We start from the raw sequence: 20,756 nt of genomic DNA on the forward strand, positions 1-20,756 counted from the left end.
ATTTTAACTCCTCCTTTGCTTCTATAGACCGCATCACAGGGTCTCTGTACCATAAACCTCCTGCCAAAAGCAGCAGTCTTCAACCCCTGTAGAGCCCTAAAATGTGAGGGACCCGGAAATATCGCCTGAATTGACGATGACCGAAGACCAATCGCATGCACCAAATCTCTTAGAATTATTTCTCCTTTCCTCAGCACTTTCCTTATCTCCTCCCGTATCTTCCTCAGCAGAAGTTGTAATTGACTCTTCAATGTGCCCACCACAAAACCTAAAGACTCCATGGTCTGACCTGGAGTAAACATGGATTTCTCTACATTGATTATGAAACCGAGAGACTCCAAAAGACCATTTACCAATGTGAAATGCTTCCTCAATTATCAATATATCATCCAGCTATATGATCTGTCTCACACCTCTTTCCCTCAAAAAGCTTACCACTGGTCTCATCACCTTTCTAAAACATCATAGGGCAGAACACAGACCGAAAGGTAAACACTGAAACTGGTACAGCTGACCTTTCCATCTAAATTGGTGTAGTCTGACTCTCCAGATGATTCGGGATTGTAAAATGGGCGTCTTTGAGACCCACCTTGATCAGCCAATCTCCTTCCAGCAACATATCCCTCAGTGGATGGGTACCCTCCTTTTTTAAATTATTGTAAATCTGATTCATCATTCTTAAATTTATGACCCGTCTCCACCCTTTGTATTTCTTTTCCACTAGAAAAATTGTACTCGCAAAACATCTCGTGTTGTTGTTCTCTTTCTCTGTTGCATTTTTTCCTAACTACTGATCCACCTCATGTGATACCACTTCCTCTAAATCCTTGTGAAAACGCAACTCTTTTGGCTCTTTTGCCTGAAAAAGCAGCTCCTCAAGTTCTATGACACAACCTTTTACCGCAAAAATAACACATGGATCGCCTGTTATCTTTTCACACTGATCGATAAACAGTTTAAATTTTCTTCCAACCCCTCCAGGGTAGAACCAACATTCGTGCTACTACTCAACGTGACTTGATGTTGAGCTCAGGCCTTGATGCCCTATTTCTAGTTCGTCTTCCCTTCTGGGGATAGAACCCAGAAGGCTGGCTCTAGTAAATGCCTCCTTGATAAGTAGTACTTTGTGCTCTGAAATCATGAGCCTTGGCTAGGAGGTTTTCCTCTCCTCCCAGCGCTTCCATAAAAACTGTTTTGCAGCGTGAATCTTTCTGGATTCACTATGCTGTGCATATTCCGCTATCTGGTGGTTGGGTCCGGAACGTAGTCTTTTTTTTTTTCTTTCTTTTTTTTTCGTAGCCCAGGTGGGCGTCGACGTCCCACCATTTGGTGTACCTTCGGTGTGGTCGGCATGCTTCCGGCGGAAGCTCCCACCCTTGGGCGCCATCTTCAGATTCTTTTTTTCCGCCGTTGAGTCTGGATCGTCGCGTGACGCTCCAGAAGTTTTGGAGGAGAAAAATAGAAAAATAAGCAAATTTCTTCAGGAAAAAACTCGAGAAGACCAGGAGAAGAAGATCATCAGAGCCGGGACGACGAAGCAGAGGAACCTCGAGATCTTCGACTTCCGACAGAGAATGCGCCCCCTGAGCGCAGAAATGGACAACACACCATTTAAATTCTGCCGTAATTGCCACCACAAGTATGCGCAGAGAGACCAGCACCCGGTCTGCAACCTCTGTCTGCCTATCGACCACTGGAGCAAGGACTGCAACGCCGAAGACGCTGAGGATTCGGGAAAAACAGAGGATCGCTCACCACACGATGCAGGGCAAGGGCAAGGCCCCGGCCCCGGCCCCGTCGCTGTACAACCTGGGCCTCTCCACCGACGACAAGGACAACATCGCCGAAGGTCCAGATGTCTCCACGGTCGCAGAGACAGATAAGAAATAGTCAGACAAGGTAGGAGAGTCTGTGACCCCGAAACCCTCGACAGGGCCTCTAAAACCTGAGGCTGACTCTCGAAAATCAGAGTCTAGAACCTCGAAGGGAACACCGGCGTCGAAATCTTCGACAACCGAAGCTGAGGTCCCTGAAAAACAGCCCAGCGGATCCTTCGAGAAGGACTCCCAGACGGCAAAGACCAGTGAAAAGCAAAGGTCGTCGAAGCAAGCTCCCAAAAAGGTATCCTCGACAAAGGAGAAGGAGCAGAGAACCGCTCTGACGTCGACTGGGCCGTCTAAGAGGGCGGCCGAAACGCTCGACTCCGAGCAGGCCGCACAGATGGAGAGAATAAAAAGAAGGCTCGAGGCCGAGATGGAAAACATCATACAGAGGAAGAAGGATTTCGAAGACAAAATGAAAAGCTTCAGGATCCCCTCGAAGCTCACGACGGTCCTCTAAGAGATGGAAGAACACGAGGAGTTCGACGCCGAAGAGCCGCCGAAAACTCCAGAGCCCTCGGAGCAGGGAGAAGAGGAGGACCTCTATTACACAGGGTGATTATGGGGACCCGCGTTCGAGCTACGACTCTGGATCCTCGGCGGCTCAGGACCAGGTTTGATAGGACATCGAGGCCGAAAAACCCAGAGGAGGCTGTGGAGACATACCCCTCGAGGCCTTCACTGCCAGATGACATTGGGGCCTACTATGAGGTTGTCAAGAAGGCTGCAGCAGCTTATGGAGTCAAATTGGAGGAGGAGAAGGCTAAGGCAGATTTCCTGCTGGAAACGTTGCTCCCCGCACAGACAAAAAGCCACTTCCTGCCCATGCTGAAGAGTATTATGGCACAGGGCAAAGAGGCGTTCAGAGAACCAGCTACCTGCAGGTCAGTCACGCCAAGGACGGAGACAAAGTACAAGTTCTCCTCCCAGGACCCCCTTACATCCAGGGGACAGTTTCAGCAGACTCAATTATAGCCGCAACGGCCAGAAGAAGGGCCAACGTCCCAACAACATCTGGGCCACCACCTGACAAGGAAAGCAGGAGGATGGACCTAACAGGCAGAAAAATTGAGAGAAACGCAGCAATGCACTGAAGGATGGCAAACTCCAACGCTCTTCTCAACAGGCACCAGTACCAGCATTGGGAAGAGGTGAACCAATTGCTCAAGCACCTCCCAGAGGAACACCAGCAAAGAGCCGCTCACCTCGTGGAAGAGGGGAAAAGCAACACAAACTCGTGCTTGAAGACAGCCTTGGACGGGGCAGAAACATCCAGCAGGCTGATGGCTATCGGAATCACAGAGAGAAGGCAAGCCTGGCTCAGGATCTCAGGCTTCAAGACGGAGGTTCAAAACAACATCCTGAACACCCCTTTCAATGGAGAAACACTGTTCGGAGCCCCAGTTGATGAGAACCTCAACCAACTAAAGAAAGACAACGAGACGGCAAGGTCCATGGGGGCCCTGCAATTCAGGGGGATGAGAAGAGGCACTCCTACGCAGAGGCCGAACGGAAGGGGTGGAAACCAGCAAGGGCAATCTCACCAGGCTCAACAGAAGAAAAACCGGAACTATCAGAACAGGGGCCAGTCCTTTTGCGGGAGAGGAAACGGACGGGGCCAGAGAAGGAGAGGCGGTGAACAACCCCCCTCTAAGTGACTTCACACGGAAAAAGGTGCTCACCCACTCAAACCCTCCGGGGGAGGAGCACGGGAAAAACAAAGAGGAGAGGGCTACACGGACAAGACACAAAAGAACATGTAACACCAGTAGGAGGCAGGCTGAGATTTTTTCTCCAGGAGTGGAGAAAAATAACCACAGACAAGTGGATACTCAACATCATACAGTTCGGATACTGCATAGAGTTGGAAAAGAGACCACCAAACAGAAAGCCAAAGAAAAAAGAGCACTCTGGAAGAGAGCTGCAATTGCTCCAAGAGGAAGCTCAAGAACTCTTACTCAAAGAGGCCATCGAACCGGTCCCATTCAAAGAACGGAACAGGGAAGTGTACTCTAACTACTTCCTGGTGCCAAAAATGGACGAAAGCCTAAGACCCATCCTGGATCTATGGTTCCTAAACAAGTATGTAAAGACTCAAAAATTCAAGATGACGTCCCTACAAGAGGTAATCCCACAGATAAAGGCCGGGGACTTCTTGTCCACCCTAGACCTCAAAGATGCGTAGCTGCACATCCCCATGAACAGGCAGCACAAGCACATGCTAAGGTTCACAGTAAACAAGGATCACTACCAATTCACAAGCCTGGCATTCGGTCTAGAGTCCGCACCAAGGGTATTCACCAAATGCCTCACAGCAGTGGCCGCACATCTGCGAAGACCGGGGATACACGTGTACCCCTACCTCGACGACTGGCTCATAAAGGCAAGCTCTTACAGGACATGCAAGGTTCATGCAGAGCAGGTCACAAGAACGCTAACAAGCCTGGGATTCTCCATACACTGGGGAAAAATGCTCGACGGAACCGGAGCAAGTGAAGATCTTCCTGGGAGCTCAGATCAACACCGTGCAATGCAGGGTATTACCCAGCGAAAAGAGGACACTCTGCCTACTGAGGGAGAAACGTCACTACCAGAAGGGGCGAGCTCTGACAGTGAGCAAGATCTTGGGAATGATGGTGTCATGCATACACCTGGTCCCCAATGTACGCCTACAAATGAGACCACTCCAAGAGTGGCTGCAACAGCAATGGTCACAAGCTACAAGGAGTTGGGAGGATCTAGTGGTTCTAACACACAAGGTGCAGGAAGAAATAAAGTGGTGGACCAAAGAGAGGATAACAATAGGGAAGCCTCTAACGCCACCGGATCCAACAGTGACCATCACCACAGACTCATCCCAGAAGGGATGGGGCGCACACATGAACAGGCTGAGTGAAGGGTCTGTGGAGCCCAGCGGATACGGTCAGACACATCAATTACCTGGAGCTGAAAACGGTGTTGCTTGCCCTCAAGGCCTTTCAGAAACAACTGTACAACCACAAGGTGCAGATACAAACAGACAACACCACAACGATGTTTTCCATCAACAAGCAGGGGGGAACTCAATCATTCCCTCTGTCAAGCTTGGCACAGGAAATCTGGAGACGGGCAATACAACTCAAAATAGACCTGCTAGCCATACACCTGCCAGGGAAGGACAATGTAGAAGCGGATTGGCTCAGCAGGCAGACTTCAGCATCCCACGAGTGGGAACTCAACATACAGGAAACAGAAAGACTATTCAGGAGGTGGGGCACTCCGACAATAGACCTGTTTGCAACACGCCAGAATGCAAAATGCCAGTACTTTGCATCCAGACAACCAGAGGCACTATCCCAGGGGAATGCCCTATGGATAAGCTGGTCAAAAACATGTGCCTACGCTTTTCCCCCGATACCACTGATCCCCAGGGTTCTCAACAAATGCATGACGAGCAACATGACGCTCATCCTGGTGGCACCACAATGGGCCAGGCAGACTTGGTACTCACAGATAATGGAGATGGCGCAGGATCCACCCCACAAGTTCTCAAAAAGAAGAGAACTACTCTCCATGGAAAAGGGAGAAGTTCTACACCCAGAACCGGAGAGCCTCAGCCTCTCAGCTTGGCTCCTGAGGACTTAGAGTTTGCACATCTAAAACTACCAGAGAGCACCTTGCGGGTGCTGCGGGAGGCAAGAAGGCCCAGCACACGCAAGTGCTATAGGGTAAAATGGAAAAGATTCACTCAATGGTGCTGCAAGAAAAAACTCCATAGAAAGCTGACCAGGGAATCAACGGTGCTAAGATTCCTCACGTACCTCATAAAAGCTAAGCTATGCTCATCCTCGCTGAGGGTACACCTGGCAGCGATTGTGGCATACACAAGAGGAGAAGCTTCTTTACATCTCCAGTAGTAAAAAGATTCCTGGAAGGGGCTAAGAGAATAGCGCCACCAAAAAGGATGCCGCCGCCAGCTTGGAACTTAAATGTGGTACTGACAAAGCTCATGAAAGCACCTTTCGAACCCATCCACAAGGCATCACTGCAAATGCTGACAATGAAAGCGGCCTTTCTGGTAGCAATCACCTCGCTACGCATGGTGAGCGAACTACAGGCACTAACACTGCAGGAACCCAACATCCAGATACACAGTGACAGGGTCGTAATGAGAACAGACCCGCACTTCATGCCAAAGGTGGTGTCAAGGTTCCACATGAATCAGAGTATTCAAATTCCTAGCTTCTTCCAGAACCCCACGACAAGCGATGAGCGGGCGCTCCACACTCTAGACGCAAGAAGGGCAGTGATGCACTACATTGAAAGGACGAAGGAACACAGGAAGACAAAACAGTTCTTCGTAGCCTTCGCAAACAGTTACCTGGGTAGACCAGTGACTAAGAACACCATAGCTCGATGGATCGCACAAACAATACAATTCTGCCACAGGCAAGCGGGGCAGGAGCTAACAGGAGGGGCACAGGCCCACTCGACCAGGAAGAAAGGAGCAACTATTGCCTTTCTGGCCAACACACCAATTCAGGACATATGCCTGGCGGCAACATGGGCTTCAGTGCACACGTTCACTAAGCACGCAAGCGTGGATGTACAGATAAACAAGGAGGCACAAGTAGGACAAAGAGTGCTTCAACATATATTCAACAACCAACGCTCATCTTCCACCCAGCCGCCACAAAATTAACGAAACCGCTACAAAATCTATGCAGAGCATAGTGAATCCAGAAAGATTCATGCTGCAAAACGAATAGTTTCTTACCTGTCGGTGTAGTTTTGCAGCTTGAAGATCTTTCTGGATTCACTAGCGAACCCACCCGCCTCCGCCAGAAAGATGAGGCTGGAGAAGAAGGTGGAAACACATGGAATAGAAAGCAAGTTGAAGCTTACAAGATACGTGAAAAGAATTACGTTGGAGAAAGGTTTAACAAACATGGCCATGGATTCACTACAAGGACACAAAAGAGAAAAAAGAATCCGAAGATGGCGCCCAAGGGTGGGAGCTTCCGCCGGAAGCATGCCGACGTCACCGAAGGTACACCAAATGGTGGGACGTCAACGCCCACCTGGGCTGCGGAAAAAAAAAAAGAGAAAAAAGACTACGATTCCAGACCCAACCACCAGATAGCGGAATGTGCACAGCATAGTGAATCCAGAAAGATCTTCAAGCTGCAAAACTACACCGACAGGTAAGAAACTATTCGTTCCCTGTGAACACTCTTCCCATTGAATGCTGAGCCTTGTCCAGACTTGTAAGAATCTGCACATACTTCACAATATTTTTAGCTATTCCGTCCCCGATAAAGAGACATTTAACCTCCTCAGTGGACTCTTCGACACTAAAATCTGCTAATTTTAGATTTATCCTCATCAGGATGGTCTTGCGCCTTTTGGTCAGTAATTCTGCATTGGCATTGCCAATAAAACAATTTATCCTATGGCACCATTGGCGCAAAACATTGATATTCACATTTGTTCTTTTGACATAGGCCTCTTCAACCTGATCAAAATTCCTTGTCACTGGACCAAGAATGTCCAGAATCATCTCCTGGTAAGATTTTAGTGACTTTTCTAACTCTTTTCTCAGATCCTTTCCAAAGTTGAATAAATAGGTGATCATTTCATGGTCAACATTGTGAGTCGTAGTCACCTTTTCATCAATATGTGGGCGTGCGCATTCGGCGCTTAAAACATTTCTGTCCTCCTTTTCCAATGGCCTCTGCAGTCACATTTTAATATAATCTGCTACGTGATCCAAAGGCCACCACTCTCTGCTCCTGGGAAGCTTAATTTCCCTTGGTTCAAAAAGCTTTTCGCCCACTGTATCTAAAAACATACCTCCTTTTCTTTTCCTTTTTCCTTAAACTATCCAAACACTCCTTATCTTGGCCATCTTTATAGTCTGTCTAGTATAAATTTGTCTAAACTTTGATGTCCATCCTCTTGATCATACTCGTCCAGTTTGTCCTCTTCCTTTGCAGTGTCAAACTGCCCATCCCACTTGTCACTTTGGACAAAAGCTCTTTGAGTCACTTGGAACTCCTCTCTTGCTTGTAATATGTTTTCTCTTTTGTATACATTTGTCCCCTGGAATCCTAGAAGTCTTCTCTTCTCTGTCAGAAATGGAGACCTACTCCTCTTCCTCTTTTTCTTACCTCTTCGAGTCTTCTTAATGGACTCTTTCATTGCCTCCTGCAGTTCCTGCTCCACTATCTTGCAAATTATTTCCTCCAAAGAAGGCTGCTAAATCTCCTTCTTGGACATTTTAAACAAATCTACTTGTCGTAAAATGTGCACAAAACTATAAATCACCTAATCGTGGCAAGAAACCAAACTTGAAACACACTCTTGTGCAACACTTAATGCCTTGTTTACTTAAAAAAAATCAAAAATGAATCTTCCTCAAATATAGTCATTTTAATTTATTTTTTCTCACAACACTACCAATCTTCTCAAAAACGCGCTCTCAGCTCGAGTACCGGCACACTTAGTTTCTTGGCAACTAGCAGCAGAAGGGGACACACAAGAATGACTTGTACGTGATCCCCTTAGGTAGAAAACAAGCACCCTCTGCAGTGGAGAAAGGGTTGCACCCGATTCGACCTACACAATGCGCAGGCCTCACCCAAGATGTCAACACATTGCGTAGGCTAGAACGAAGACAACAAGCTGGAAGCACGCACACTGCTGCGTGAATCAACCAACGGAAACCGCTCATTGGGAACCTGCTCAAATAACAATGAACAGTTGTAGTGTAGTTCCTATTTTCCCAATAGGCTCTGCGCATTGGAATAACCTAAACAGCAGTGTAGACATAGGACTTAGGTCATCTAGGTCTCTACTATGTTAAACTTAATTTAGGTTTGCGCCAGCAAGCTCAGAGGTCACTCGAAACTTTCTTGAATGAATAGGGAGGGATGCACTTCCCTGATTCAGACAAGAAGGGATTCAGCATCTGACAACCGCATAAACATGACCACTTTGCTCCCTCAGAATAAGAGTGTATCTCTAGAGTTGTGTGAACACAATAGGCAGCTATTTCACTCAGTCAACCGTGCATACATAGTTTCACCAGAGTGCAGAGAAATAGAGAGACGGGCGTTTTCAATAAAAAGTGTTATTATTGAGCAGTCTTCTTTCTCATGCAAGAGAAATTAATTGCCACAATTGCGAAACTTATCATAAAGTAAAGTGCATACAGTAAAAGTAGTATTATGAAATAATACTGTAAAAGCATTGATATGGTTTCTTAGCCATATGGTACTTTAAAATGGATAAAATATATACATACATAAAAACATTGACTAACGTACTCAACTGGTGCTTCTAACTACGCCTACCCCAGTGTACCTGACCTAAGCCTAATACTTGGGAAGGAGTAAGTAAGTAGCAGTTTAAGTTAAGTTGGTTAAGATTGTTTTGCCAAGAATCTGCATCAAGAATTCTCTTAAGGGTTTAGTCAGCTTCGTACCTTGGTAATAGAATGTGGGAGGTCTCGTATCTCTTTCCTCAGGACTCGATCTCCCAGCAACCCGCAAGGGTAGGCTGGAAGCACCGGGGCTGGAGAAAAAGACAGCGTCTCTCTCAGTGCGTCAAACTGGAGGGGCGGCTTCCGTGGGCTCTCGCATCAGCTGGGCTCTCGGGCAAGTAGGCAACTGTTGGTATATTTAAACCTGAAAGGTGCCGAGTTTGACGTAAGGTTGGACATAAGACGTCACTAAGAACTAACAGTTCTTTCTGGACTCCAGGAGTTCTTGTTCAAATCAAAACAAAAGCAGGGGGGATTTCCCGGGCTGCTGGAGGCTTGGTTTGTTTAAAGAACGCGTTGTACTTTCTAGGAGTCGATGGGAGTAGCCGTGCTTTGCTTTGGACTGCATGGGCTATTACTGAATATGGATATGATTCTTATGCCTTTATCAGGATATTATTGATTATAACCACATAAGGGCATGAATCGGGAATATCGAATTAGGGTCTTAGATGGAAACACAACACAGTGATCACAGTAAAACAGTATTTTCACCTAAAATAACAGTACTTTTTCTTATCAATAAAACTTCTTTGAGTCTACTAAAACATCAAACAGCAACTAGACGCTTCCCTTACCAAAAAGCATCCTTAATCACAATATAGAATATATTTTGAAAAATAGAAACCAAAACTATAAGTTATGTTAGAATAGAGAAAGGAACATTCAATCTTATAACTCTATACAAAATCATAAACCTCTAACTAATATACATAGAAGCAATTAGGTCTTGAGTATTACTTATCTACTTAGGAGCAGCAAACAAAAGAGGCAGGACATGGAACCGTGGGCAACTTATTTGGACTTGGGTGTTTTGTTCATTTGTGATAGAGGTGGAGTTCTACTGTTGGAACATTTAAATGTTGCAGCTCAAATGGTGGTGAATAAATGTTAAATGCATAATGCTAGCCTCCTGTCTTGCCATAAAGTTCATTGATATCGTCCATACTTGTCTCAGTCCTGTTAACCTAGAATGTTGCAGAATAAACCAAATGTGTTGATATCTGGGGTTGTACTATAAACAACATCTGTGTAGCACAAACAAGCAGGTGCCCAAGGATGGATTTCACCCTGTGAGAAAAGAGAAAGGTAGGCTATGTTCTGGATGTACAGTGAAAATAAAGTGACTAAAATAGTATTGCTTAAAAAAAATTATCTTTTCATGTAATTAGTTAAATCGTTTCCAAAACCTTCAAATCTTTATTTAGAACAAATAAGAAAACGATGCAGAGGCTTACCTGAATGATCTGGAGCGTCCTATATGACGTAAACTGCCATTTGCATACACAATTTGCCGGTTGTGTCTCATTCCTTGTTTCACAAGGGCTCCCACATCTCCACCCACCAGTGAGATGTTGGTGATTGGGAGCACCAATTACTTTTCACCAGACACCCAAATAAATTCGGATGGCTGGTAGACTCCTCCACATGCGCACTTTCTTTCGTCAAGTTATATGGCTGTAAAGTCGGATGTCATGAGCAATGCCGATAGCTCTACCTTTAATAATGCCGAGACCATTGCATTGTAAATGCTTGTTTTTAGGGGTGTGGGGGTTTAGGGGCAGTTGTTGCTGAGCTGCTCATTTGCTTAAATACGCATTTGTGCACCCGTTTCTGGAAAAGTCAAACGGTGATACAGTTTGGCTTTGCCAGTGCTTGTTATTTTGGTATTAAACTGCAATTCCCTTAGATCACTATCCTGCTATAGTTGAAGGCCTGGTAGCATTAGGCTGATAGTTGGGTTGAGGTAATGCTTGCACTACCATCCTTATTTTCAGAAAACAGCCTAGACAGCACTTGTTGTGGTTGGGTATGCTGCCCATCGGTTAAGCTTCATTCAGAAAGATGTCACTGGGCAAGATGGGTAAGGGTCCGGGTACATCTATTCAGGTCGAGAATACTATTAAAACAACAAACTTAGAGGAAATGTGGGGACGACTAGAGCATTTGAACTTTCCCGAGTTAATGTCTGCTTGTGGTGTACTAATATAGTTCAGCCCCGTAGAGGGAAGTAACTGGGTGAAGTTAAAATGTTTCACAGCATTCAACTGATTGTAAATTTGATCTTTCATTTAAAGTTGCTATAGCAAACTAATTTTTCCTGTCTATTGTATTCTCAGCTGCAAGGATCGTCTCAAAGGAACTAGAATCAGTCCACTTTTTAATTCATTCTGTTTGGAAGTGGTTCCTGCAAAAGTTAGAACCGCAAAATGCCAAATATGAAATTGCGAACTGCGAAAGTCAGCATATTATCACTAGACACACTTTTTGAGAGCCAAATTTTCAAAGATGTGCCCTTTTCTCGAGAAGACCCATTTGGACGGTAGAACCTTTGACAGGTGTGGATAAAAGCTACCATTTTAAGACCTTGAAGCAAGCTAACGCAAAAGAGATACTAATGCTTCAAGATACTGCAGAAATGGTATGGCCGAGAATGTACATACACTTTTTGCATCAAGTAGAAAGAAGTATACTTTTAAAAGCAGAAGAGAAGACCTATCTAAGGCACAAATATGCCACGCTTGTGCAGTACATTCAAGCAAGTAGATTGTGACCCTGAAGAGGGAGTTAAGGAGGGAGACCTGTAGAAGACCTGGAATAAGAATAACTGTTGCAGCAGTACATTTTTTCAGTATAGTTTTTTTGGGTGATAGTGCTGAGTGTGGCAGCTATAAGGCAGCCTTCCTGGGCTCTCTGGTGGGGAAAAAGATTTAGTCAAATGACCCAATCTTTGACAGAAAATGTACTAAAGGAAATTGTTTGGCAATCAAATGTATTGAGTTCGTCTGGGCAAAAAAATAGGCTATTTTGGTATATTTGGCCTACTTTGTCTTTTCTAAATCCTTTTCTTACTCCCTACATAAAATTTGAAACCGAATGAATGCCCTTTGGGAAGGGAGCCGAGGTTTTAAATTGTGTTAGGACCAGGATAGCAGATAGTCACAAACCATATAATGGTAAATGGACTCTTCCTGAGAAAGGGTGTGACAAATGTGAGGCAGTAAGAAAGGTGCTCTCTTGTGAGTAAAGTCAAAGCTCACGATAGCTCAAGAGGCAAGTGGTGTATTTTCACTGGTTGTATGACTGTATCTCATGGTCCGGATCAGAGCAAGTGGCAGAAAACACTGTAATTAAAATTACCTGGAAGTCCTGTCAAAGGGGCACAAATCTTGGAACAGAACTGGACAGGAGGTGATGGATCAAAGTTCACCAAACAGAAGTTGGGGGTCCTTAGAGGATAAGCTTTTAAATGACTAGGTTATAAAATAATTGAGTCTTGGAGGAACACATGAGCGATGAATGAGCAGCAGGAAAGTGTTGCTGTGTTTGGACTATTAGTCCAGTTCCTGCTTATCTGAAGTACTGTCTAGTCCAAGAGGTCACACCTCCGGAGACTGACTGTCGATAGTGCAGAGATAGTTTAAGAAAATGAGAGCAGACCACAAGTCCAACCAGGAGAGTGACTCAAGAATACAGGCAGGTAGAGACTTGCAAATTCCTAAAGTGGATAAACTGTGCAAGTGGTCACTATATGAGAGAGAGTTCATAGGTACAAATCTCAATTTGAGACCAAGAGGATGCTTAGTCGGAACAGGAAAAAAGTAATTTTCTCTGAAAGCGTAGTGAATGCAAGGAACAGCTTCCAAGCAGAAGTGAAGAGTACATTAATTTTTTAAGGCCTGGTAAAAACAATAAGGTGCCATTAATCCGAGCAGAGCTGGATCCATGTAATGTTATTTATTGTGAGTAGCTGCGAAGTATGCAGACTAAATGGCAAGCGCTGTTTTTATAATGCATCACATCTGATTTCTATAACCTGAATGTGGCTGGACCGTGTTTATTGGGGTGCATTCTGTACATCTTAAAGATCAATTTTATAGCGCGTATCCTGGCATACCACATCTGAAATGAGTCACTTATAGTTAATATCTGTTAACATTCTTTTTTTAGTATCTTGATTGGCTGTAACAACAAGATACTCCATAGCTTCGTTTGCAGTTTTTAGATCTTTTAACTTGCCAAATCGGGCCTTGAAACTTTTTCTGTCTATTTTAAAAAGACAGAGGCTGGTTTCAGCTGATGCTTAAAATTTAGTACATCGCAACTACACGCCAAACCAGGTCAAGCCCAGTCCGCTAAAAACATTTAGTCAAAATCCAACCAATCACTGATGATCCAGGAGGATTTACTTGAAAACCCCTGTCATTTGTCAGGAGCTGGGTGAAAAGGGTCGCCTATGACACAGGCAACGACAGACATAGAAGAAGGCCAATCAGTTCCACCTCACATGATTGGCCTCAATCTGCTCGTCCCTTTAAAGGCAGAGGCTTCCCTGACCTCACCCAGTCTTTATGCAATGGATATAGCCGATGCCTTAATCAGATGTTTACTGTAGCCCTGCAATACCCTCACTGACCATTCATTTATGTGGATGAAAGAGCTTTGCATTTAATTGCTCTGAATTTCCCGGGAGAGGGCGGTGGGGGGGGGGGGGGGGGGGGGGGGGGGGGGGAGGACACGTGTGCTCTGTAAAACCCCTTTGAATCTCAGTGTTAATTCTTCATGGTGAAATGTGTAGTAATAGCAACTGAGTAACACTTTGCCGAAGTTAATCATTAACAAGTCTCATTATGATCTTGGGAAGTGTGAAATAAAAGCTGCAGCCTTGGAGAGGGTAGAAGGGATTCCCCCTGCAATCTAAGATCATTTAGATGCATGTTGGTAAAATTTAGCAAGGAATTGCTGCTGTTTACAAATACGTGAGGGGCTTTAGGGGTTGGATGCCACTTAGACTTGCAATAAGGTGATCTCCCACTTTATGATATGGAGTGTGTGGAAGCTCTGATGTTTCTTTGTTCCTGTAGACAGGGGTCTTGTGTTTTTTATATTTATTTATAGTCTTGTCTGTGTGAAATGTGTCTTTATTGCCGAAATCTTGTTATACTAGTGTGGTACAGTACCGTAAAAACAGTCTGTATTTATTGCATGGTGAACATCAGCATAGATAGTTTGTCTGTTAATGTTGCTAGCGTGTGAGTCAGTTATAAAGATTATAAAAGCATGTCCATCACTAGGTCTTTCCCAGGTTATGAATATTCCTCTCACTTCCTGCTTGCCAGTTGGCTGACTAGGAAGCATTCTGAATTCCAACTCTGCATTGAAGTAGCAATACCCATGGGCGTATATTGCCTCAAGTAAGATTTTCTGTTGGTCAGTTTACTCTAGTTCTGAGTTGGTGCTGAGAGAAAGGACCCCCATGTTTCCCACTCCTCATTTGTCCTCTTGTGCCAAGATTACCATGGATGGAGTGGGGAAAAGTTGAGTTTAGCCCTGGTGGCTGCTACTGCAGCTACACACCTATCTTTGGTGATCGCGCTGTGGGACACCGCTATCATTCTGGCCAACAGACTAGAATTCTTCACTATCCAACCCTAATCAAGTCAAAATATCTATATTTCACAATTTACACTGTTAATTTTAGAAACAAACTGCCAGTAACTTTGTATTTTGGTGTAACGGATATTGTTAAATGAACCTTTTGATTTTCACTTCATACCAGCTGATACCGGTACTCAGAAGAACTTTTCTCAATCTGCAACAGCTTTAATGTTCTTTGTAGGGGCAGGGAATATTCATAAACCTGGGGCGCTCCTGGTAGGTCACTCTGAAGCACTAAGGGCGTCTTCCCCTCTTGGAATGATTGAAAGGTAAGACCTGACGTTCATGCATACTTACTCGAAAGGTCCATGTCCAGATCTCCTCAGACTTTGTGTCTCTCCTAAAGTAACCTCCTCAACCAGCTAGAGACTGCTCGCCCAGAAATAAATGAGAACTCCACTTTCACGTTATTTCAGAGCTTGATGGCCAGGTTCTGTCCATACATGCTTAAGACAGCTGATTTTCCATTTGATACGTTTTAGCTATGATGATTGCAATGAACGTCATCAGCTCTTTAGAGCTCACTTAACACCTTCACACCTTCAGCGCGGCGCAAATTCTCGCGCTGTGCTGAAGGTTCTAATGAGCTAACGGGCTCATGACGGAAAGGTTCCGTCATGAGCACAGGCCAACCGACGCTCATGACGGAACCGTTCCGTCATGAGCATCGAAGGGGTTAAGCCTGGGTTTTGTGTTTGTTTCGCATTGCTTACCCAAGTTAAAGGGGCCATGTGGTGAATCGTGTTGCAGTAGATCTCAACAGGAGGCCACGCACTCTCCGTCGTTACCTCGGGTAGAATCCTGAGCCGAGGGGGAGGTGACCTCCCCCTCGGCTCAGGATTCTACCCGAGGTAACGACGGAGAGTGCGTGGCCTCCTTCCAACCTGAGCTGTTGCCAGGCGAGGTGAGGTTTTTTCTCCCTACAATTGGGGAGGAGATACACCTTCAATTGTTGGAGATTGTTCATGTTCAAGCTCCAACTCACGATAAGTATATGTTGCAGTAGCTTATCATAGGTCCTGAAGAAAGCCGGTATAGGCTGAAACATGTCGACCGATTAATACACGTGATAGATAGCAATTCCTTACATGCTATCAGCTTACTGTTTTTAACGATACCACTTTGATGGTCACACCGAATAAAAGTCTTCTTATGTCATCAAAGTAGGTATTTTTAATCACTAGGATTAGTTTCCTTTTTCTTTTCTGAGCACTGCAAATTTATTTGCCCCTTCCACTCACACACTATCCTCTGCTGGTTGGATGTGGTTCTTAAGGGTCCAACATCTGGCTACCTCAGACTCTCCCTGAGGAGAAGCCCATAGGACACCTTTCTTTTCACCAACCCAGATGACGAAATTTCACTGATGAGTGGGCGGATGGGTACTATGTTCTTACTTTCTAAACCCTGTATCTTCCTATCCTCACCTCTATGACATGATAGTGTCATGTGCTCAAGATCAATGGTTTGATCTGAACACTTATACTGGACACAACCTGGTCCTGTCATTTCTTCATTTCACAGACTCTCAGTACCTCTCTTGTTTTTTGTAGTAGTAGTTGGGGGACAAGGTACTCACATTGTCTATAAACTAACTCCCCTAGGACCCCCCAATACTCTGTTGTATTTTTGTAGATCTCAACACTCCTGTTGACTCTTACTGTTGGTGATTGTTAGAGATGCAGAATTTTTTCATGACACAGATGGCCCCTTTAATTTTTGTTTGTAGCCCAAACAGGGTTCAGTGTAGACCTTCAGCAACTACCTTAACAGCTGTTGAGGTTACAGAAATGTTAAGTCATTATGCTCTTCTCTCTTAGGGAGAGGAGTTGGCCTAACGGCTAGGGCGGTCGACTTCGAATCTGGTTAACTGGGTTCAAGTCTCGGCAACGACAGTGAACATCCTGTGATTCTGGGCAAATCACTTAATCACCCCGTGCCTAACAAAAATTAATGTGTCATGTAATGCAACTGGTGCTATGTAAGCGCTCTGATACCAGATTCGGGTCAAGTTCGCGCTATATAAAACTCTGTTTAAAAAAAAAAAGATGTTTTGATTTGTACGTTGTCCCATTTAAGGAAACCGCATTTTAATGGCATCTGAACATATTCTGTCTATGCTGCTAAAACCATCATTCCAACGAATAGTGTCCCATAAACCGAGTTGCTGATCTGGGACCCTTATGAACTTAATGGCAACCCGCAAAAGTGAGATACAATTTTGTTCATGGGTGAATGGTTTGCAAGGCCTTGAGATTTCAACGTTCACAAATAGGACTTTGAGTAATATCATTGTATAGGGACTCCTCTTGAATGGCGGTCAGCAGATGAGTTTTTCTCGCTCATCCCCCTTCAAATTAACTATGCTACCATTGGGATTGTCATCGTACAAATGATACTGTTAAGATTGCTCCTGGTTCAAGCATGCTTGCAACCTTCACCCTACTTTTAAATATCTGCGGATGCTCTCACCCTTCACTGTTACCCGTCTTTATTTGCTCGCACAATACTCTTGCCTTTCCAGGCATGTCCACACCCTACGCTGTTGCCTCTGCGTACATGCTTGCTCCCTATACCGTGCATGTTCTAACCCAACACTGTTTCCTGTTTGTGCATGCTTGCCCTGTACACGGTTTCTTGACTATGCATGCTCGACCTATACATAATTTCCTGTCCATGCATGCTTGCATCCCATACTGTTTCTAGTGCATGCATACTTGCATCCTACACTGTTTCTAGTCTATGCATGCTCGCACTCTACACTGTTTCCAGCCTATGAATGCTCAAATCATATGCAGTGTCCTGTCTGCATGCAACCAGTGTACTTTTTTCTGACCATGCATACTTGTGCTGTTTGTTGTTTTCTGTCCATGCCATCTCTAACGTATTGCTTTTGCTCACTCAAGTGGTATACTGTTCAGTCCCTTACATTATTCAGCTTGAAGGATAGCTGGGAGTCGCCAGATTTTTCATTTCCATTACCAAAATGGGCATGATTTTGGTCCAAGTATTCATGTAAAATGTGAATCGGATGTCCGGCTATCACTAGCATGGATTTTAAGGCTACATCGGTTAATCATATTCCTTCCTATCTGAGGTAGTTCAAGTACTTATCAATTGGGGAGGTTGAGCATGTTCTTCAAACCCCAAAACACAGACATAGTTTGGTTGTCTCTCGTGTTGATTTTAAGCCTACATTATTTCATCTTATTCCTTCCTACCTCAGCTGGTTTCAATACTTCTCAATTGGGGAGGCTGAGCATGTTCTTCAATCCCCCAGACCATACTCATCCTTGATCTCCCAAATGGACCCGTATCACTGCCCACCTCAGACATCTCCACGTGCTCCCCATCCAGAAGAGATGCCTGTTAAAGATCCTTACACACGCATTCAAAGCTCTACACAATCAAGGACCGTCCTACATCAACTATTGACTGAAATCCATTTGCTCGCAAGACATCTGTGCTCCGCCCCACTCACCCTCACAGACACACACCCTGCATCTATCCCAGCCTCATCGAGGGCTGCTCCTTTTCCTACATTGCTCCCAAGACCTGAAATGACTTGCCTCGCTACCTCCCAAAAGCTCCATTTCTAGCGGACCTGGCTCTTCGACTGAGACATTGCAGCCTCAGTACCCAGATACCCCTAGGGGTGACAGCGCTGTGCTTATAAATAGCTAATTCATTGCTTGTCTCTAGTGTGGCCTTTAATGCTACATCGGTTGATCTTATTCCTTCCTTCCTGTGGTGGTATCAGCACTTCTCGATTGGGGAGACTAAGCATGTTCTTCAGGCCCCCAAACACGCTCACAGTTTGATTGTCTCTACTGTGGATTTTAAGCCTCGATCTGTTCTTATTCCATCCTACCTCCGGTAGTATCAGTACTTCTCAATTGGGAAGGCTGAGCATGTTCTTCAAGCATGCTACTGAGGCTTGATTTGTAGCATTGTAGGCTGCAGTTACTTGACTGGGCAGGTGACCATTTTAAATACTGTGTTCTTAACCCTTTCGATGCTGATGACGAGCTCAGCTCGTCATCACCCACGGGTGTCGTGTGCTGATGACGAGCTGAGCTCGTCATGGTGCCACTAAAATGGCATTTTCCAGCACAGGGGGGGGAAAACGGCCAGCAGCCATGTGGTTAAAGGAATTTGGAGTTCTAAGCTGTGCATTATTTATACCTTAGTTTTCGAAGTATTCGGGCAGTGGGAGACTACAGTGTCGAGTGCTGTCACATAAAGAAGCGGTGAGGGTTCCTGGCAGCTCGTGAGAACAGAGTTGTAGTTCGGTTGAACATTTTGGATTTCGGCCAGTGTTCAGAGTAGGTACCCTATGAGCTGTGGCACTGAAATGGTAGGATACATTGATTGCTTAATTAAAAGCAAAGGTAAGTATGCAGAGCTGCTGCGTCACAGCGTCATGAGGTGATGTTTGCATGGGTGCAAAGTCCTTCTGTATTAGGTGGCCCAGGGTTTACACAGGTTTTTCCAGGGCGTTTCCCGTAGCAACAGCTCTTAACAAACTCTTGGCCACTCTGACGGGTATTCTGGTTTGTAATTATAATTTCCCTGTGAACTGATAAACACATCGGCTGTGTGCGCATGCTTGACCATGTGGTGTTGAAGCTAGACTATTGGGAGGATGTTTTGTTGTTACTTGACTGCTTGCACATCACTGGTCCGGTTAGTCGTAGGAGTTTAAAGATGTCCTAGGGGCTGGATGCTGTGGTTTGGGTTTGTGGTCGTGGCACCTATTGAGCTCCTCTGTTACCTGGGCTGTGTGAATCCCTCTCTATAAACGGGTTTCTTACACTGTGTGACCACATGGATATCTGTTCAGGCCAGCAGGCATCCTTTCAGGCGTGGCCAGATTGCTTTCACCTGCCCTGGACACATTTACGACTTCGAACAGCAAGTGTGCTGAGGAACAAAAGCTGCCAGCTGCTTGAAATAAAGCGAATGTAAGCAAAACAAACAATCGAGTGCAGTCCCTTGGAAACATCGACTGAATGTAAGAAAACACTGTAATGTGTTAAATATGGTGCAGTTACTATAATTCTTAAATGATCAGTGAAACTGACGAACATTCAGATACGTTATTTATCAGTGAGTTGGGAAATCTCAACGTTGTTACTGTATTTTGGATGTGACATTTCCCTTCGCGGGTCAGGCTCAGGTTATGAAGGCTTTCTGTACACAAAAAACAGTAATAGGTTTGTCTTCTGCTTCACAGCGGTCTTTGTGTACATAAGCACGTCTTAGTGGCATACGTCTGCAGATGATTTGATGTCAGCCAGACGACTTGAAAACCATCCACCAGTGAGGGATGGGCACAGACGTGTACAAACAAGCACATACACTCCCATCCAGTCTGCACACTCATACACATCGCGCCAGGGCAATGAGTAGGATGAAAAGCTTGGGGGAGGGTGAAAGGGGCAGGGCCCACATAATTATGGGTGTGGCTTTAAGATATACACCAAAGTTCGCAGAGTCCCACCTGCAACCATTCAATCAATCAATCAATCAATCAATCAATCAATGACACTTATAGAGCGCGCTACATACCCGTAGGGTCTCAAGGCGCTGGGGGAGGAGGGGTGCCGCTACTGCTCGAACAGCCAGGTCTTCAGCTTCTTCCTGAAGGAGAGGTGGTCTTGGGTCAGGCGCAGGTCGGTCGGGAGGGAGTTCCAGGTCTTGGCGGCCAGGTAGGAGAAGGACCTTCCTCCTGTAGTCGCTCTTCGGATGCGGGGGACGGCGGCGAGGGCGTGGTTGGCTGATCGGAGGTGGCGTTTGGGAGCGTAGAAGTTGATCCGGCTGTTGAGGTAGCTCGGGCCTTGGTCGTGTAGGGCTTTGTGTGCGTGGGTGAGGAGGCGGAAGGTGATTCTTTTGTTGACGGGGAGCCAGTGAAG

The 20,756-nt window shown here is 45.3% G+C and overlaps 1 protein-coding gene and 1 pseudogene across 4 annotated transcripts in view; both read left to right on the forward strand.

Annotated features, from left to right (window-relative positions):
* Positions 1-20,756, forward strand: part of SSBP3 (single stranded DNA binding protein 3) — a 360,221-nt gene that overhangs the window by 130,009 nt on the left and 209,456 nt on the right. The gene's annotated exons all lie outside the window — the stretch shown is intronic.
* LOC147747264 (uncharacterized) lies at positions 2,221-7,478 on the forward strand (annotated as a pseudogene).

The sequence above is a fragment of the Lissotriton vulgaris genome, chromosome 1_1 (assembly GCF_964263255.1).
Source record: "Lissotriton vulgaris chromosome 1_1, aLisVul1.2, whole genome shotgun sequence".
Classification (NCBI taxonomy): Eukaryota; Metazoa; Chordata; class Amphibia; order Caudata; family Salamandridae; genus Lissotriton; species Lissotriton vulgaris.